General features: G+C 43.6%; 1 protein-coding gene across 2 annotated transcripts in view; it reads left to right on the forward strand.

The window, feature by feature from the left end:
- LOC122424777 (prickle-like protein 2) overlaps positions 1 to 15,496 on the forward strand; it is a 175,270-nt gene that overhangs the window by 43,359 nt on the left and 116,415 nt on the right. The window contains exon 1 of one of the 2 annotated variants that reach the window (XM_043442961.1): positions 6,276 to 7,466. The exons of the other annotated variant lie outside the window; for it this stretch is intronic. The gene's annotated coding sequence lies outside the window, so the exon portion shown is untranslated. Of the gene's footprint in view, positions 1 to 6,275; positions 7,467 to 15,496 lie in introns of those variants that run through there. 2 annotated transcript variants of the gene reach the window in all.

A 15,496-nucleotide genomic window follows, 5' to 3' on the forward strand; every position in this document is an offset into this window, starting at 1 on the left:
AGGACCAAATCTTAGTTGTGGGTCCTTGTGTCATCCTTTTATCCCCTTTGAACCTCAGTGTCCTCATCTGTACAATAGAGGATAATCATAGCTCTGATCTGGGATCAAATGAGAGACTGTGCAAAACACCTGAGTTATAAATCCTTCCCAGTCCTTGCGAAAAACAGTATGTCAGTTTACACATCTATGACACTCTGTGTCCAGGATAATTTTCCTGAGACAGATCTCTGTTGCCAGTTTGGTATTTTATAAGGCAGAGTCATTTTTCCGTCTTTTCCAGGACATCCTCCATTTTTCCAGAATTCTCTTCGAAAAGAAGGAAACAGGAGCTTGAGTGCCTGCATTTAGAAAGTGCTGGAAAACTGAAGCACCCTTGTACAATTCTTGGTTGTTCTCCTGGTCCTTTACACAGAGAAAATTCAATTTCTTATTCTGCTGTTAAATGAAAATTAGTAGTTACAAAAAGCTGCTGTAATAAGTGCAGCTTTCTTTATCTAAAACAAAAGTCATGTTTGCTAGCACACACTGTCACTTTAACAGTATTTTCATGGAAATGTGTGATGGTAAGCATGTTTAAATCATTGACGCAGTTTTTAATCTTTTGGGGGAAGGGAGCAGTCTTTCATTTTGATTTGCCCACGCTTGCTTGTCCATATTTCTCCTTTTAATTAATGTAATTAAAAGAGGATAAAAGGCTATGTTGAAATTTTGTGTATTAGATTATTAGGATCAAGAATAATTAAAATGTATGAAATGTGGCTGATTCCTGTGTGGTAGAAAAAAAAAAGGAAGGCCTCTTTCTTTTTTGGATTTAAAGTGTGTCAGGTTATTTTTCACAAGATGCAGAAATGTGTCTATGGTCTGAGACGCATTTATGATGATGGAATCTTATATAAATTGGTGAGAAAAAAGGGGTGCTATCGAGGGGAGTAATTCTTACCTTTATCATGAACAATTTTATCATTTACGTCTGCATTTCTTATTCTTGCTCCCTTCTGTGAAAACCCAGTGGGAAATAATAATATATCCTGTTATATTGTTATATGTGAGGTGCTTTACAAAGTCCTTCATATAAAGTAACTCATCTCTCTCCATTTTATAGATTAAGAAACTGAAACTTAGAAAAGGTGATTGGTTGTTAATTTCCAAGGTCATGCAGCTAGGAGGTAATAGAGTTGGATTTAGATTCAGGTCTTTTTGTTGGGCTCTTTGAAGGACAATGCCTGCAGCCTGTTGGAGGAGGCAGCTTATTATAAGTCTGAATTGGAAAAGTAGTTAGAATCTCTTGAGGAGAATCTGTTTCAGGTATTTCTATTTTATGAAGGCAGTTCCACCTTTGGGTGCCTTGTTTGTGTTTACCTGCAGTAGAGAAATTCCTCAAGTTGCTTTTATTTTCTGTATGCTTACATGGGTTATATGTTGTTGCTTGGAAATTAATAAAAATCTAAAATATTTTGTTTTCTCCCTGTTGGGGCAAAACAGATGCAGTTTTGATCTCTAGTATTCATTTAGGACTATTATCATTTCTTTGATGTTAAACATACTTTTAATAAGATGATGTGGATTTAGGAGATTGTGTTATTTTTTTTTTAGATGAATTTACGTGGCAACAATAAAATTTGACAGCTGTGGTGGGCATTCGTAGGACTCCTCATGATCTGTTCTTTTCCTCTTTTTTCTGGGTATACAAGTCCCAGTCCCTCTGCAGTTGGGTGAGGTCATAGAACTGGTTTGACCAATAGAAGTGATGTAATTCACCTCCAAGCTGAGGCACCTAAAAGCATCTCCAATTCTCTCTTCTTCTGTTGCTGCAACCTAGAAATTATGTGTTGAGATCACAGATACACAGGAAAGAAGCAGACTGGATCTCCGAGTCACTGCTTGGAATGGAGGTGCCTGGAGAGGCTCTGGGCCTCCAACCAACTTTGTCTGAGTGAGAAATCAGTTTTCTTTGTGTTAAGTAACTGAGATCTATGATTGTTACTGCATAATAGCCTAGCCTATCCCAACTAATGTAACAATTTTTGGTCAACCTCCTCTTCTTCATTTTGAAATACTTACTGGATTTTGAAATCTAAATGTCAGAGAACCAATCTTGAGTAGATTATTTAAAGCTATATAAAACAATCTCTCTTTATATTATATATGTGTCTATATATGTGTATATATAACACTATACATATACATACTATAAAGTTTTAAAAAACATAGTCTTTAAAAATATATAATAAAATATCTACTTAAAATTTATAATCTAAATACATTTTATATATGAAATTATATAACTTGTAAGTTTTAAAGAATAATAAAATATATATTATATACTTAAAGTTTATAATATAAATAAGCTTTATATATGAAGTTATATAAATTACAAGTTATAGAAGTTTTAAGTAATATATTCTTTTAAAATACATAATGTAATATATTTATGGTATGTGTATATATATTAGGTATGCATTCATACCTTTTTTCATAAAATTAAACTTAATGAATTTAAGACCTTTATTTGAGAAGTGTTTTGAAACTTGGTAATATCCCTTATAGTAGTTAAGATTTCACAATTTCAGGGCCAGAGGTACTAGTGTAAACTAGCCAGGTCCAGGGCTGTCTTGATCTCTGTAAAGTGTTCCTAAGAGCAAAGACACTGCCGTTGTTCCGAGTGACCCAGGCCAGTTCATATCATCCTCAGATTCAAGCGTCTTCCTTAGGCCCAAGTGAAATTCCTCTTTAGTTCATTGAAAATCCATTCCTTCTTATTTTACACCTATGGAGATGGAGATAAAAAATTGTTCATTATGACTATCCTCATTAAAGCCCTTCATCTCAGAGGCCACAGCCCTTGTCATCACTTACCCTTCTCTTCCGCGAGATAACCAGCCGTGATTCGATTACCCTTTCCCCATAATCCTCTAACAAGATTTTGACTAATGCTGGTGGAATGGAAAGATGATTTGATTTTCTCGCGTGTGTGAAGCGGCCTCTTTGTCATAACCTGCCAGTGTCCTGTCGGTGCTGCTGCGGCACCTTGTACTTCGCAGGGGAGTGTGTTTCTTCTGCTCCGTGAGAGCACTTTTCCCTCATATCTGTACCCTTGCCCCATCTGCAACACCCTCTACCAGCTAAAATTTGACCATGACACTTTTAGCACTCTTTTCATTTCGGACTTCTGGATTTTGTGTCATGCTTATTAGTAAGACCTTTCCCCTATAACCTTGGTTTTTCATCCCCCTCACCCCCCCTCAATTTTTTTTTTGACCTTCATGATTCTTCTTGATTCCTGATGACTTCAGCCTCAATCAACCTTGGCTTCCTTGTCTCTCTTCCTGTATACTATATGCAATTATGGTCATTTGTGTAAAAATAATCCTGCGCTATCTCAATAGACGGTACTGAAGGTCTCACGTGTGTTGCCAGTTCTCCCCTCCCCCACCCCCACGAAGTTCGCTGTCGTGGACCTGCAGTTTTACTCTGTTGTGTCAAAACAGGATGAGCTTCATCCCTATTTACCAGGCCTCTAAATTCCCAAAGTAGTTGTTGCCTCACCTTGTCCAATTCCTAATGGCATATTTTCCAAAAATCCGGAATATAATAATATTCTTCGGGATGGAAATAATTGTCACAAGGAATTATCGGCCCCTGTGTTGTGATTTCAGCCATCTTTTGCAAGGGTGATGCGCAGCTCTCCGGCGCCCCACCTCTGAGCTGCACTCGCTGAGCACACCCTGTCAGAGGGACGTTGGCCACGTGATTTTGCACCACCACCCCCTCCTGACTGCAATCAGACCTTTAAGAACTCCGCACTCTCCTATCATAACATGCGTCACACTCCACTCTAATTGCTTGCTTAATTGTCTTCCCCTCTGATTTCTTGGCTTTTTAGAGGCAGAGCCCAGGTCTGTCTTGGTCATCATGATGTCCCTACGGCCTCGCACACTGTCTGACAAACAGGAGCTCATTTAATAAGCGGATGGTCCATGAATGAATGGATGAAGGACCCAGTGCTTGCCAGAAACACAGTTGTCTCTCTCTGTTGTGTAGATTCAGAGGAAGGAGACCCCTGGGGCTTTGTGGTCATTTTCCCTGCTTTCTTCCCAGTTTCATAGCAATTGAAAAGTATCTGTGTTGCTTCATGGAGGAAAACTGTGTCAGCAGCTCACTTAGGTGAAACTTTTGAGTGGTGCCCTAGGAATGGTGAAGATTTGGCTGTTTTCTGTTTACCCACTTTCTCCTGCCTTTTGAAGTTTGGTCATTAACTAGTAGTGCCAAAATGAATAGTAACTAAAGGGTCATCACTTCCACGACCAACAGCTAACATTTATTGAATGTTTGCTGGGTGCTGGGTCCAGTGCTAAGGACTTCACGCTGAGGATTATTTGCTCCTCAAAAGAGTTCTGCAAGCATAAGCCCCTCTTGTTTTAGATAAGAACATAAGGTCTCCAATCAGACAGTTAGCAAATGTTAGAGCCAAAGTCTGACCACAGGCACTGCATTCCAGACCCCTTGTCACACCCTCCCCTCTTATGAAATGGATGGTCACGTGCCAGATTTATTCCAAGTGAAGATAAGTCACTTTTCATGCTTTCTGCTGTGCATTCCTCTTCATTGCTTCCCTGTCCATCACTTGTGAATTGCTTCTCATGATTCTCCTATGATCTTGACAATAATAAGTACATCAGAGAGGCTCATCTTCAGATGAAGAAACTGGAGCACAGAAAGTTGAAGCGACTTGCCCATGATCACACTGGAGTAGGGCGTCACTGCTTCCATTTGGCCATTGGTGGCCCCAGGCTGGCTTATTTGATAATCTTCTTGAAGGATATTGAGATGTGGGGGAAGCATTTGCTTCCCCACGTCCTCTGAGTTCTGTGTGATGGAGACCTGAAGCAGAGGATGAGTCACTGGCTTGTATTCAGTTTCTATTAGTAAAAAGTTTTTCCAGGTCCCACAATTTTCACCATGAAAGGTCTTCTGTGAAGCAGAGAGAAGCAGTTTGAAAGAAGTTATTAAGCATTATTAATACAATTATGTATAACAAAAGACACAATTTAACTTCCCCATACCCGACAAAGAGATTCATTTGAAGCTTCAGGAACTCCAGCTGAAAGGGCAGAGCTCATGGGGGTGGGTTCTCCAGGCAGGGAAGTGGAGAGTGTGGGCAAGGAGCTGTGCTGGCTGCTTTGTCCTCAGGGACACTTCTGCAGTATGGAATACACCTCTCCCCAGCCTCTCCCTCACCTCTACCTGAGGACCCCACAGTGCATCCTCATTGCAGGCACAGAGTCCAGCATACTGCCTAGACAGCACTGAAAGAACAATTGATTTTAAACAGTAAAAGAGGACTACGGATATACTCAGAGAAGAGATACAATGGCCAGCCCAGTGGAAGGAAAAGCTTAGTGCATTTTTTTGGTTTGTATTTCACCCAAAATATCAGAAATAACTGTTACTTACTGCTGTGCTTGGTCGCTCAGTCATGTCCATCTCCTTGCAAGCCCGTGGACTAGACCCTGCCAGGCTTCTCTGTCCGTGGGATTTTTCAGGCAAGAATACGGAAGTGAGTTGCCATTTCCTTCTCCATATTTAGACTTCCCTGGTCGCTCAGCTGGTAAAGAATCCACCTGCAATGCAGGAGACCCTGGTTCGATTCCTGTGCTGGGAAATCCCCTGGAGAAGGGAACAGCTACCCATTCATGTAGCCTTGCCTGGAGAATTCCATGGACAAAGGAGCCTGGCAGGCTACAGTCCATGGGGTCACAAAGAGTCGGACACGACGGAGAGACTCACTTTACTTCTCCATATTTACTGTTGCTGGTAATTGTGTTAGTCCTCATCACATTTCCACTCCGTATTTTTACTTTATTGCATTAGAGCAAACACATACCTATACCTAGTTCCTAGAACAGCTCATGGCACAGAGTAGGTACTCAGAAAATATTTATTGAATTAAAAGGATGGTACAGATGAAGAAACTGTAGACCCTAAGGGTGGAAATGCCCTGCCCAGGGTCACATCTCTAGCAGAAAGCAAAGTCAGGATTTAAACCCAGGGCTATCCAATAGTATAAAGTTCTTTCTTCCTGACTGTTTAGATAGGCCTCTTTGTTGGTACAAAAAGATGGAGATTGAAGACCCAAAGGTCTTAACAGAGCTGTAGACTGAGGTCCAGGAAATGTGCGTTCTGGCCCATCCTTGCTGGAATCCCCCTGTGGCCCTGGAAAAGCTGCTTCTCCATTCAGAACCTGAGTTTCCTAATGTGAAAAGTGAAGAGATGAAAGTTGTGCTGTCTAAGGTTCCAGCGGCCCTCAGAAGTGTCTGGGAAGCTTTCTGGTTTGTCATCTCTTATGCTCACTTGGCGCTGGGGTCAGGCTTGACAGAGTGGCCAGTTCAACAGCCAAGCACTTAAGGAAAGCAATCATTTGTGTTTTATCGCAAGGTGCACAAACATTCAAGGATGACATAGCCCCAAGTCAGAAATTTCCCTGAAATGAAAGTTGGAGAGAGAAAAGAAAGAAAAAGAAAGTAGAGACAATTGGGGGGTGGGGGAGAGCTCTGATTGCAACCTGCGTTGATGCAGCACATAATCTGAAACAGGCGCTCAGGTTCCTAACTGTGCCCAGATCTGATCCCTGGCACATAAGAGCAAAGCCTTTAAAAAACAAAACAAAACCAAAAAAAGGTGTGCATCTTTAAAGCCTCTCTTCTCCTATGTGCTATTTTTGTACCCCTTTGGAGGTTGTGTCGCTGGGGCGTTTGCATCCAGCAAAGGCTTTCTTCCTCCTTCCTGGCTTGGGGATTATTGATTTGGAAGGCGAGGTTAATTTACATGTAAATAAATCTCAGCGCTGGGCAGAGGGGACGGGACATCCAGATGCCATGACTGACTTGCTGACGTCACGGCTTCATTAGCATGCGGAGGATGCGAGCACTGCAACAGCGACTTCGGCACCACCAGCAGCTCCGCCGACAGTTATTAGTATTTCTCGGCGGAGCTGCACAGTTCCTGGTTCTGTGTCTTGAGCTCCGCGACCAGCTGACTGGTTGCCCCCGGGTCTGGCTCAGGATCAGCTGGTGACGCTGAAGCTGGGGTCTGTGACTTCCTGCAGATTGTCGTGAAGAAAGGGAGTTCATATGAAACTGGGGTTCTCGGGAAGGCGAACGGATCCGAAGGGAGAGAAGAAGTCACACTTTTTCCCCTGCCTGGTGGATCCCAGGAGGGTCTGAATCCAGCAGTGCTGTTTCCATGAGCGAAGGCAGAGCAGCGCGGGCTCCGAGCCTGCTGCTGCTGGCCTCAGGAAGGGTCCTGATTTGGAGAAGGGTTTCCAGAAAAAGATGCTTTGGCTGCCTGCCGTCCTGCTTGCCTTCTTAGGAGCCAGACCCAGGGGAAAAGTGAACTGGGGCAATTGACAAGCTCAGAGGGTCTGGCGGAAGCTTCTATCTAGACTGGGAATTTCACTCTCCCTTGAGGTAGGTAAGAAATTTGTTGGAATTCACGAATTGAACAACAGTGTATTTTCTAGGAAGGATGAGAAGGCTAGATCTAGAGGCTTTGCATGGGGGGTGGGCAGGACATCGGGGCTCTGTTATCTTGGTGGCGAGGCTGTTTTCTGTGGTCCTCTGGCACGTCTGCCCTTATGCTTATTGGAAAGCTCAATTGCACAGTGACATTTCACAGTTCTAGGGAGTCCTGAAGAATCACTTAAGTCGTACTGCTTTAGAGGCAGCTTTTCTGTAAAAGAAGTGCAGCTGTCCTTAAAAAAAAAAAATACTTAAAAGGGGAGAGGGTTTAAAAACCAAGCACACTTCTGCCTGCGTGCTTGCATTTTGGCTCAGGATGTCAGAAACCATTAGAGGCTCTGGGAGATGAAGACTTAGGTGAGACTTCCAGGCGAAGAAATGGCGCTGGAATTATTTAGGTTTAATTTTAGCCAGTGCTTTCAGATTAGAAATGGTGACAGAGCTCCAGAATATGACCGCACAGCCCAGCTGAAACACATGACTCGGTGTGTTCTCTACATTGGGTTTCTTGGCGGAGTGTTCACGGTGAGCTCTCCTCAGCTCTCGGTTTCCCCAAAGCCAATCACAGCATCCCTCATCTGCCATGAAGGTCTTGGTGATGAAAGACAGATTTTTATTCCTTTTTTTTTTCTTTTTTTGTTATGTGGTCTTAGAATATGCTGAGGTCTGATGGGGCTTTTTATGAGCCATAAATAATCCGGGCTGGGCCAGATCACAGGGGGATAAGTGGTCTGTACCAGCTGTGATGCCATCCACGGGTCCAGGCGTGGCTCTTGTATAACTTCCGCACGTATGCGATTTCCCCGGAGAGTTCTGCCTCTAGCCAGTGCATCCATGGCCAGTCGGGGGAGGGCTCCAGTGTGCTGTGACTCTGTAGACAAGGCCTGTCTTGTACCAGAGCTGCAACTTGCAAGGCTGCAATTTGCTTTGCTCGAATATCTCTTCCCAGAGAGTATTTTAAACCATCTCAGGGAGACTTAAACTAAATGAAGCAGCCTGGCCTCCTTGCTGGAGGCTGAATTGGCTACTCTAATCCCGTTTCCCAGAAGGCTTCCTGGCTGCTGATGGCTTTCACAGATGGGTCAGGATGAGTGTCCCCATGGGCCCCAGAGCAAGTCACAACTTTAACAGAATTACTGTATTTTGGAAATTTGGATTTTAATGCCTCCTTGAGTGCTTGTAAAGGTTTTGACTTTCCGTCAAATGCTCTTTCCCCTTGAAAATTCTTTTTTTTTTTAATGTGAAAATTAAAACATGTTGGCTTCATCAGACATTACAGCCTGTAAACAATCGTGGGGCCACCAGAAATGGTAAAATAGCATTGTTTGAAATGGCAGGTTTGTAAAGGTTCACCATGCAATGTGGGGGGTGGGGAGAGAAATATTGGAAGGAAGGTGCATTCATGGAAGCTTGAGGAATGAACAGGGAATTTCGCAGTTAGGCAGTAGGGTATGATGTTTATCATCAAGGACTCAGACTCTGGATTCAGAAAGAGGTGAAAATACTTGAGCTACCTTTCTGCATATTGTTTTCTGCTTGTATAATGAGAAGAGCGGTAGAGCCAACAGGCAGGTGTAAGGATGAGGTGACATACGGAAGCACCTGGCACAGTGCTAGGTACATAGTAAATGTCCAGTAAAAGTTAGTGTTGTTACTGTTGTCGTTGTTACCTTTTTATCGTTATTTTAAGTGTAGTTGCTAAAAAAAAAAAAAGACAACCCACTGAAAAGGCAATATGCTCACATCCATTTGGGTGCAGAGAGGTTCAGCCGGCAGCAAAGCTGCCATCTTCAATCACTGTAATGTCCCAAACCACTCCCACTCAAAGCCACTTCCCACCCTACTGACTGAGTTGACATAATAAAGTGTATTATCTGTCTGCTGTATTTTGCAGATAGAAGTGACCTGATGCGATGATGAAAATCATCTAGCGTCAGCTGGGGCTCAGGCACCCTTAAGGAAGTTCTCTTGTTTGACTGCCGATAAGTCTCATGTGGACCATTGCAGGATCCAAATCAGAATGTATGCACTTCTGGATTTCTGTGCATATTTCTTTTCTGATCCAACATTGCATGTGTAGGAGGCCTGCCTTTTCTTTCTTCTTTCTGTGTGATGCAGACACTAAGCATCAAAGGGAGGCCTTTGAATACGTTCTTCACCTGATGAATGGCTCCTTGGAAGTTCCACAGCTTCATTTATGCCATCATATTGGTGATGTTAGCTTATGGGTCGGCTGTTAAGGGAAAAGAATGGTACTCCCTTCCCTACCTGCCTGTGACCCAGGCTTCTGCCCTTGACTTGTGTCGATATACACCATCCATCTTTCCTAGATTTTTGCCCTTCCTCTGTCCTGCTGGCAAGCGTACTTCAGTCATGCATCTTGATAACTGTTTCTCCCTGGTCCTTCAGCATCTTTGTTTTAAACATAGATGAACTGGAACTCCAGTGCAGAGGTCTGAAGGACAACTTAGAAGTGACTCCTTTACAGTCAGAGGAGTCTGGCTTGAAGGTCTTTCTGCAGAAACTCAGACTCCGGAATTGATCACTCCGGGCTGTAATAAAGTTGTGTCTTGCATAGAAAATCATAGTTCTCCCTTAATGATGGCCTCCCTCCGTGCCTCCTGATTGTATGTGTGATCTTAGGAGAGTAGCTTGAGCTTGCTGAACTTTGATTTCCTCATATAAAACTTAGGCATAAATTTCCCTGACTCACTGGGACTCATGGGCTTGCCGGGGAATGGGGGCAGCACTGCTTTTGCCCAGTTCTGGCTCCTGTGAGGTACTCAACTTGCCTTCCTTCTGGGGCTGATGACTTTGACATTTCCCATTGAATCCGAACCTGTGAACCCCAGGGAGCAGTAGTTTTCATACTCATTCGACAGAGGAGACTGAAGGCCAGAGAGGGAACATCACTTACCCTCAGTGACACAGCTGGTGACCAGCCCTGGTACCCAGTCTAGTGCTGCTGCTACTACACGTGGATTGCAAAGGCTCTGAGTCTGAGCAGGGCTTTTGGTCTCCCTTCTGTACTGCTGGTCTTGAATTAACAGAAACCTCTTTCTTTAGAAGCCAGAAACATGGTCTTCTTTCTTCTCTGTTGTTTTCAAACACCCAAGAGTGCAAATACTCTGTCCATCAGACAGTAACGCTAGGTGGCATTTGGGTAAGGGCTTTTCTTTTGTGCTTGAAGACCTACTAAAACCTTTCTCTATTCATACCCTCCTTGATTGTCATGCTTATAATAGGTCATTGCTGGTGACCATGAACTATTGCCAATTAAGAAGCTGGAGGTCTAGGCATTGGCAAAATTGTTTCCCTCATTTATGCTCTTGGCTGACATTTGCCACTTCGCTCTTTTCCCCATCTGAAAAGATTGTTCATGAAATGTTCTCATTCTTATACAGTGTCTATGTGTGTGTGTAGGATGTGTGTGGGGGTCGTGGTGGTGGGGGGGGTGGTTTGGGTGTATTTGAATGAAGCAGGGGAGAAAATGCTGGATAAGATGACATTGAGATTCCAGCATCATGAGTCTCCGACCGTCTCCACTGGGGACCTGGCTAGTTGATTTTGGAGACTTGGCTTTCTTGTTTCTTTGGCATGCTGTTTGAACAGTTCTTTGTTCAGAGTCTGAAATCCAGAAGCAATCTTCTTCCATTATTTCCCTGGGGACAAGGCAGAGGGAGAAAGAAGGTGGAGGGAAAGAAAAAAGGCGGATTTGGGGGGGGCTGCTGCTTGTGAAGACAGAGATTAGAGAGATTGGATGAAGGAGTCAGGAGGAAGGGAGAGCAGGAAGCAGCTGGGAGAATGTCAGAGCAGTCTCCAAACCACCATGAAGGTGCTAAGCCAAAGTTCCCTTCGGGTGACGTCACAGCGCAGAAGACAAGCACCTGTGTCATACTTCAGTTAGAAATGCCTGTCCCCGTCTGTCCTACGGAATCCGTGCTCACTCTCTGTCGTGTCCAACACATTGGACTGTACTTCATCGGGCTCCTCCATCCATGGGATTTTTTTAGGCAAAAAAACGAGTGGCTTGCCATTTCCTCCCCCAGGGGATCTTCCCCACCCAGGGCTTGAACCCGAATCTGCTGCATTTCCTGCCTTGCAGCTGAGTTCTTTACCACTGAGCCATGGGGGAAGCCCACAGAATCCGTAAACAACCATTTACCATGTTAGATTCTAAAACCCTATATGAGGCTCAGCACAGCAAGTGTTTTCCACCAGAGCACCATGGCCTATTTTTAAAAGTGCATTTATTCAAGAGAGCACATTTTTGAGTACCATACGAGCCAGCCAGCCTCCTTGGTGGGTGTGTAGCCTGTACTTCAGCACATATTTGGTTGTAAAGTCCGTCAGGATCAAGTCAGCTGAACTGAAGACTCAAGTTTCATGAGAGCTGACATGGAAGAAGAAGCACAACACTGCCCGGAGCACAGAATCCAGAAGCATCACTGGTTGGAAGTGGAGACCTCAGGGGAGTCAGGACTGCTGGCCTTGTTGGGGAAAGTGTAACCAGAGTCTTGGTCACTCGGGACAGTGGGATGACCTCTAGGAAGAATGAATAGTGGTGATTTCTGATACGCCCTGTTCTTCCTGGTTCTGGCATTTGTACATAAACCATCTTGGGGCACTGGAAGGAACACAGCGTCTTTCCCCTGGGATGTGAGGTAGAGATGGAGCCAGGGTGGGGCACCTTCCGCAGTCAGCGCTGTGCCTGTCTCACAGTAGGTGGGGACTTGAGTTGTCTCCATTCCTCTTGCACTGGAAGTACCATTGACTTCAGCTCCCCCACTCCTTCTCGGTTTTTAAATATCAAACCTTACAAGTAGGATCCAGCCCCATCCAGGGTTAAAAGTAACTGGGACAAGAATTCTTAGCATTTCATTTCAGCTGGGCAGGGTGCCATTTTTCCAGCTCTCTTCTTGGCATCCATTCATCAGTTTTGAGTCCTCAGAGATTCTTGTTGATGAAAGTTCCAGGACTCAACTGAGAAACAGCTGTACTTTCTGTGGTCACCGGGTCAGATATTTTTCAGGGTAGCTGTTAGTATATATGTCAGGGTATATTATGGGTGTCTACGTGTCTGAAATAGTTTTGTGTTTGTGTGAATGTAAGGCAAAGGTGGTAGGTATCATAGCTTGAACACTTACCATATTCTAGTTGAAGTGAAGGATGGTTTCCATACCTTGTTAATTCTTGCAGCAGTTACACAGCTAGATATTATTAGCTCCATTTAGTAAGGGAGAAACCAAGACTCCAAGAAGTTAAGTAACTTGCCCTACTTTATGCAGAGAAGAAAGAATAAAGCTGGAATTCAAACCCAGGATGGTCATCGTCCAAAGCCTGAATGATGTCCACCATTCTGGGTCTCCTTACACTTTTTACCATAAAGTATTATGAATGTTTTTTCTTTGCCTTTTAAATCTTCTATCTGTGGAACCCTAACATGAGGAATATCTCATTATGTAGCCATTGATTGGTTGATTTTTTTTTAATTGGAATATCATTGTTTTCCAGTGTATTATTTTCGCTGTACAATGAAGAGACTCAGCTATATGTACACATACATCCCCTCCCTCTTGGACCTTTCTCCCATCCCACCCCTCTCCATCATCACAGAGCACAGAGCTGAGCTTCCTGTGCTGTATAGTAGCTGTCCCCTGGCTAGCTGTTTTACACATGTACTGTATCTATGTCAGTCCTACTCTGCCAACTTGTCCCACTCTCCCTTTCCCCACTGTGTCCACATGTCCATTCTCTATGCCTGTGTCTGTTTCCAGGGTAAGAATAGAGATGCTATGTCTGCGTCTACCCTGGAAATAGATCCATCTGTACCATTTTTCTAGATTTCAGGAATCCTTTTGCTTGATCTTTTGATAAAATTGGCAATACCCAAGAGACTGTATGAGGCACAAAACAGAATAGAGTGACTTCTTCATCACCAGCTCTGAATGTGGCCTTTAGAATGGAAGTGTGAGGTTTGTTGGAAAGTTGGTAAGACACACTCTGATGAGGAGTAAAAGCTCTGTGCAAATGGAAGCAGCCCTTCTGTTGGACTAAATGGAGTGTGGGCAGATCTGCTGCGAGCCTAGTTGAGTCCAAAGAGAAAGGCCAGGCTTGTGGGCTTTTGATCCCCCCATCATGAGCACTTCAGGTCCTAAGTAAAATGTGTGTTTCCCCTTTCTGAGCCTCAGTTCTTCTCTCCCTAAAATAAAGGCCCTGGATTAGGTGATCTCTAAATTGTCTTCTGGAGCTGACCTTGATGAGTGTGAACTTTCAGAGGGAATTCAGCGTTGTCAGTGGAGGTGTGCAGTTTGCTCCAGTGGCTGCTCTTGGATGGAGAACTAAAAGGTCAGGTTTTATATCTGGCCCTGACCTCTGTGTGTTGTGAAAATGCACTGGAATATGAGAAGCAGTAGTCCTCCAGGGAGCCACTTGGAGCTTCCTGCAAAAGCCTCTGACCTTTGGATGTTTCAGATGTTTAGTTCGGTGGGGATGGGGTGGGGGGTGTCTGCATCCCTCAGTGCCGCTCGGTCACTCTCAGAAGCCCTTCGGGCTGTGTTCTGTATACACGCATCCTCCTCAGTGCCTGAGACCAGGGCTCCCCAGTGCATCATACATGCACTTGGGGGTGTTGCTGACTCTGCATTCGTAGCCAGCCCCCTGGTGATGCCGGTGCTGCTGCTTCTCGGCCACCTGTATCAGAAGCACAGAGGCCTCCACAGGAGAGGAGATCTGACTGCATTCAGAAGGCCCAGGTTCGAGCCCCCGTTGTGTCATTGTTTATTGAAGTGAACCTGAAAGAGATCACTTAGCTGCTCTGTGACTCAGTTTCTCCTTCTGTGGAGTTATAAATAATTAATAACTAACAGCTGATTGACTGCTTACTATGTGCCCAGCACCATGCTCACTGTTTCTTAAGTCTTTAAAAAAAAAATTTTTTTTTATTAAGAATATGGGTTGCTCTGCAGTGTTGTGTTTCTGCTGAACAGCAGTCAATCAGCTTTACATAAATCAGATACACATACATCCCCTGTCTGGGGACTTTGCTTCCATTTAGGTCACCACAGAGCACGGAGTAGAGTTCCCAGTGCCCTACACTAGGCGTAGTTGTCTATTTTATACATAGCAGTGTGTATATGTCAATCCCAATTTCCCAGTCCATCCCACCTCCCCTCTTCCCTCCTTGGTATCCATACATTAGTTCTCTATATCTGTGTCTCTACCTCTGGTTTGCAGATAAGTACATCTCTACTGTTTTTCTAGATTCCACATATATGCGTTAATATATGATATTTGTTTTTCTCTTTCTGACTTCGTTCTGTGTGACAGTCTCTAAGTCCATCGTGTATCTGCAGAGGCACAATTTTGTTCCTTTTTATGGCTCATGTTCACAATTTTATGTGTTACATCTTATGATAACCTTGTAAGATAGGTTCTATTATGCATTCTATAGACGCTAAGCACAGAGATGTAAAGTAACTTGCCTAATGTCACACAGCTAGTAAATGGCCAAGCTGAAATTTGAATTAACATCATTTGATTCTGAAGCTTCCCCAACTTGTAGAAATGATAGGTGTGAACCATCTTGGAACTTATGTGTGTTTTACAAACATACCATGTGAATAAATGCATTTATTTCTATGATCTGTATGTTTATAAACATTTAGGACACTTTGGTGATCTCTATATTTATACATGTTTAGGTTACCTGAAATGGTAAAAAGTTGGTGGTTCCCAAATGAGATGTTATTGTTTTTAAGGGGGAAAAAAAGTACTGCTCCATTTTATATTAATTCAAATCAAATGCTTTGTGAAATTTTGAAAAGCACAGGCATTTATGCTGTTGTCTTGGGTTGTTCAACTAGGAAATAAAAGTGTCAGCTAAAAGGAGTGGGAGGTTCTGGTTAGCTAAATTTCTGGCCGTTTAGAATTAAATCCCAGTTCATTTTCAATCTTGTTTTGGCAAATGTGGACAATAT

The sequence above is a fragment of the Cervus canadensis genome, chromosome 22 (genome assembly GCF_019320065.1).
Source record: "Cervus canadensis isolate Bull #8, Minnesota chromosome 22, ASM1932006v1, whole genome shotgun sequence".
In the NCBI taxonomy this organism is placed as follows: Eukaryota; Metazoa; Chordata; class Mammalia; order Artiodactyla; family Cervidae; genus Cervus; species Cervus canadensis.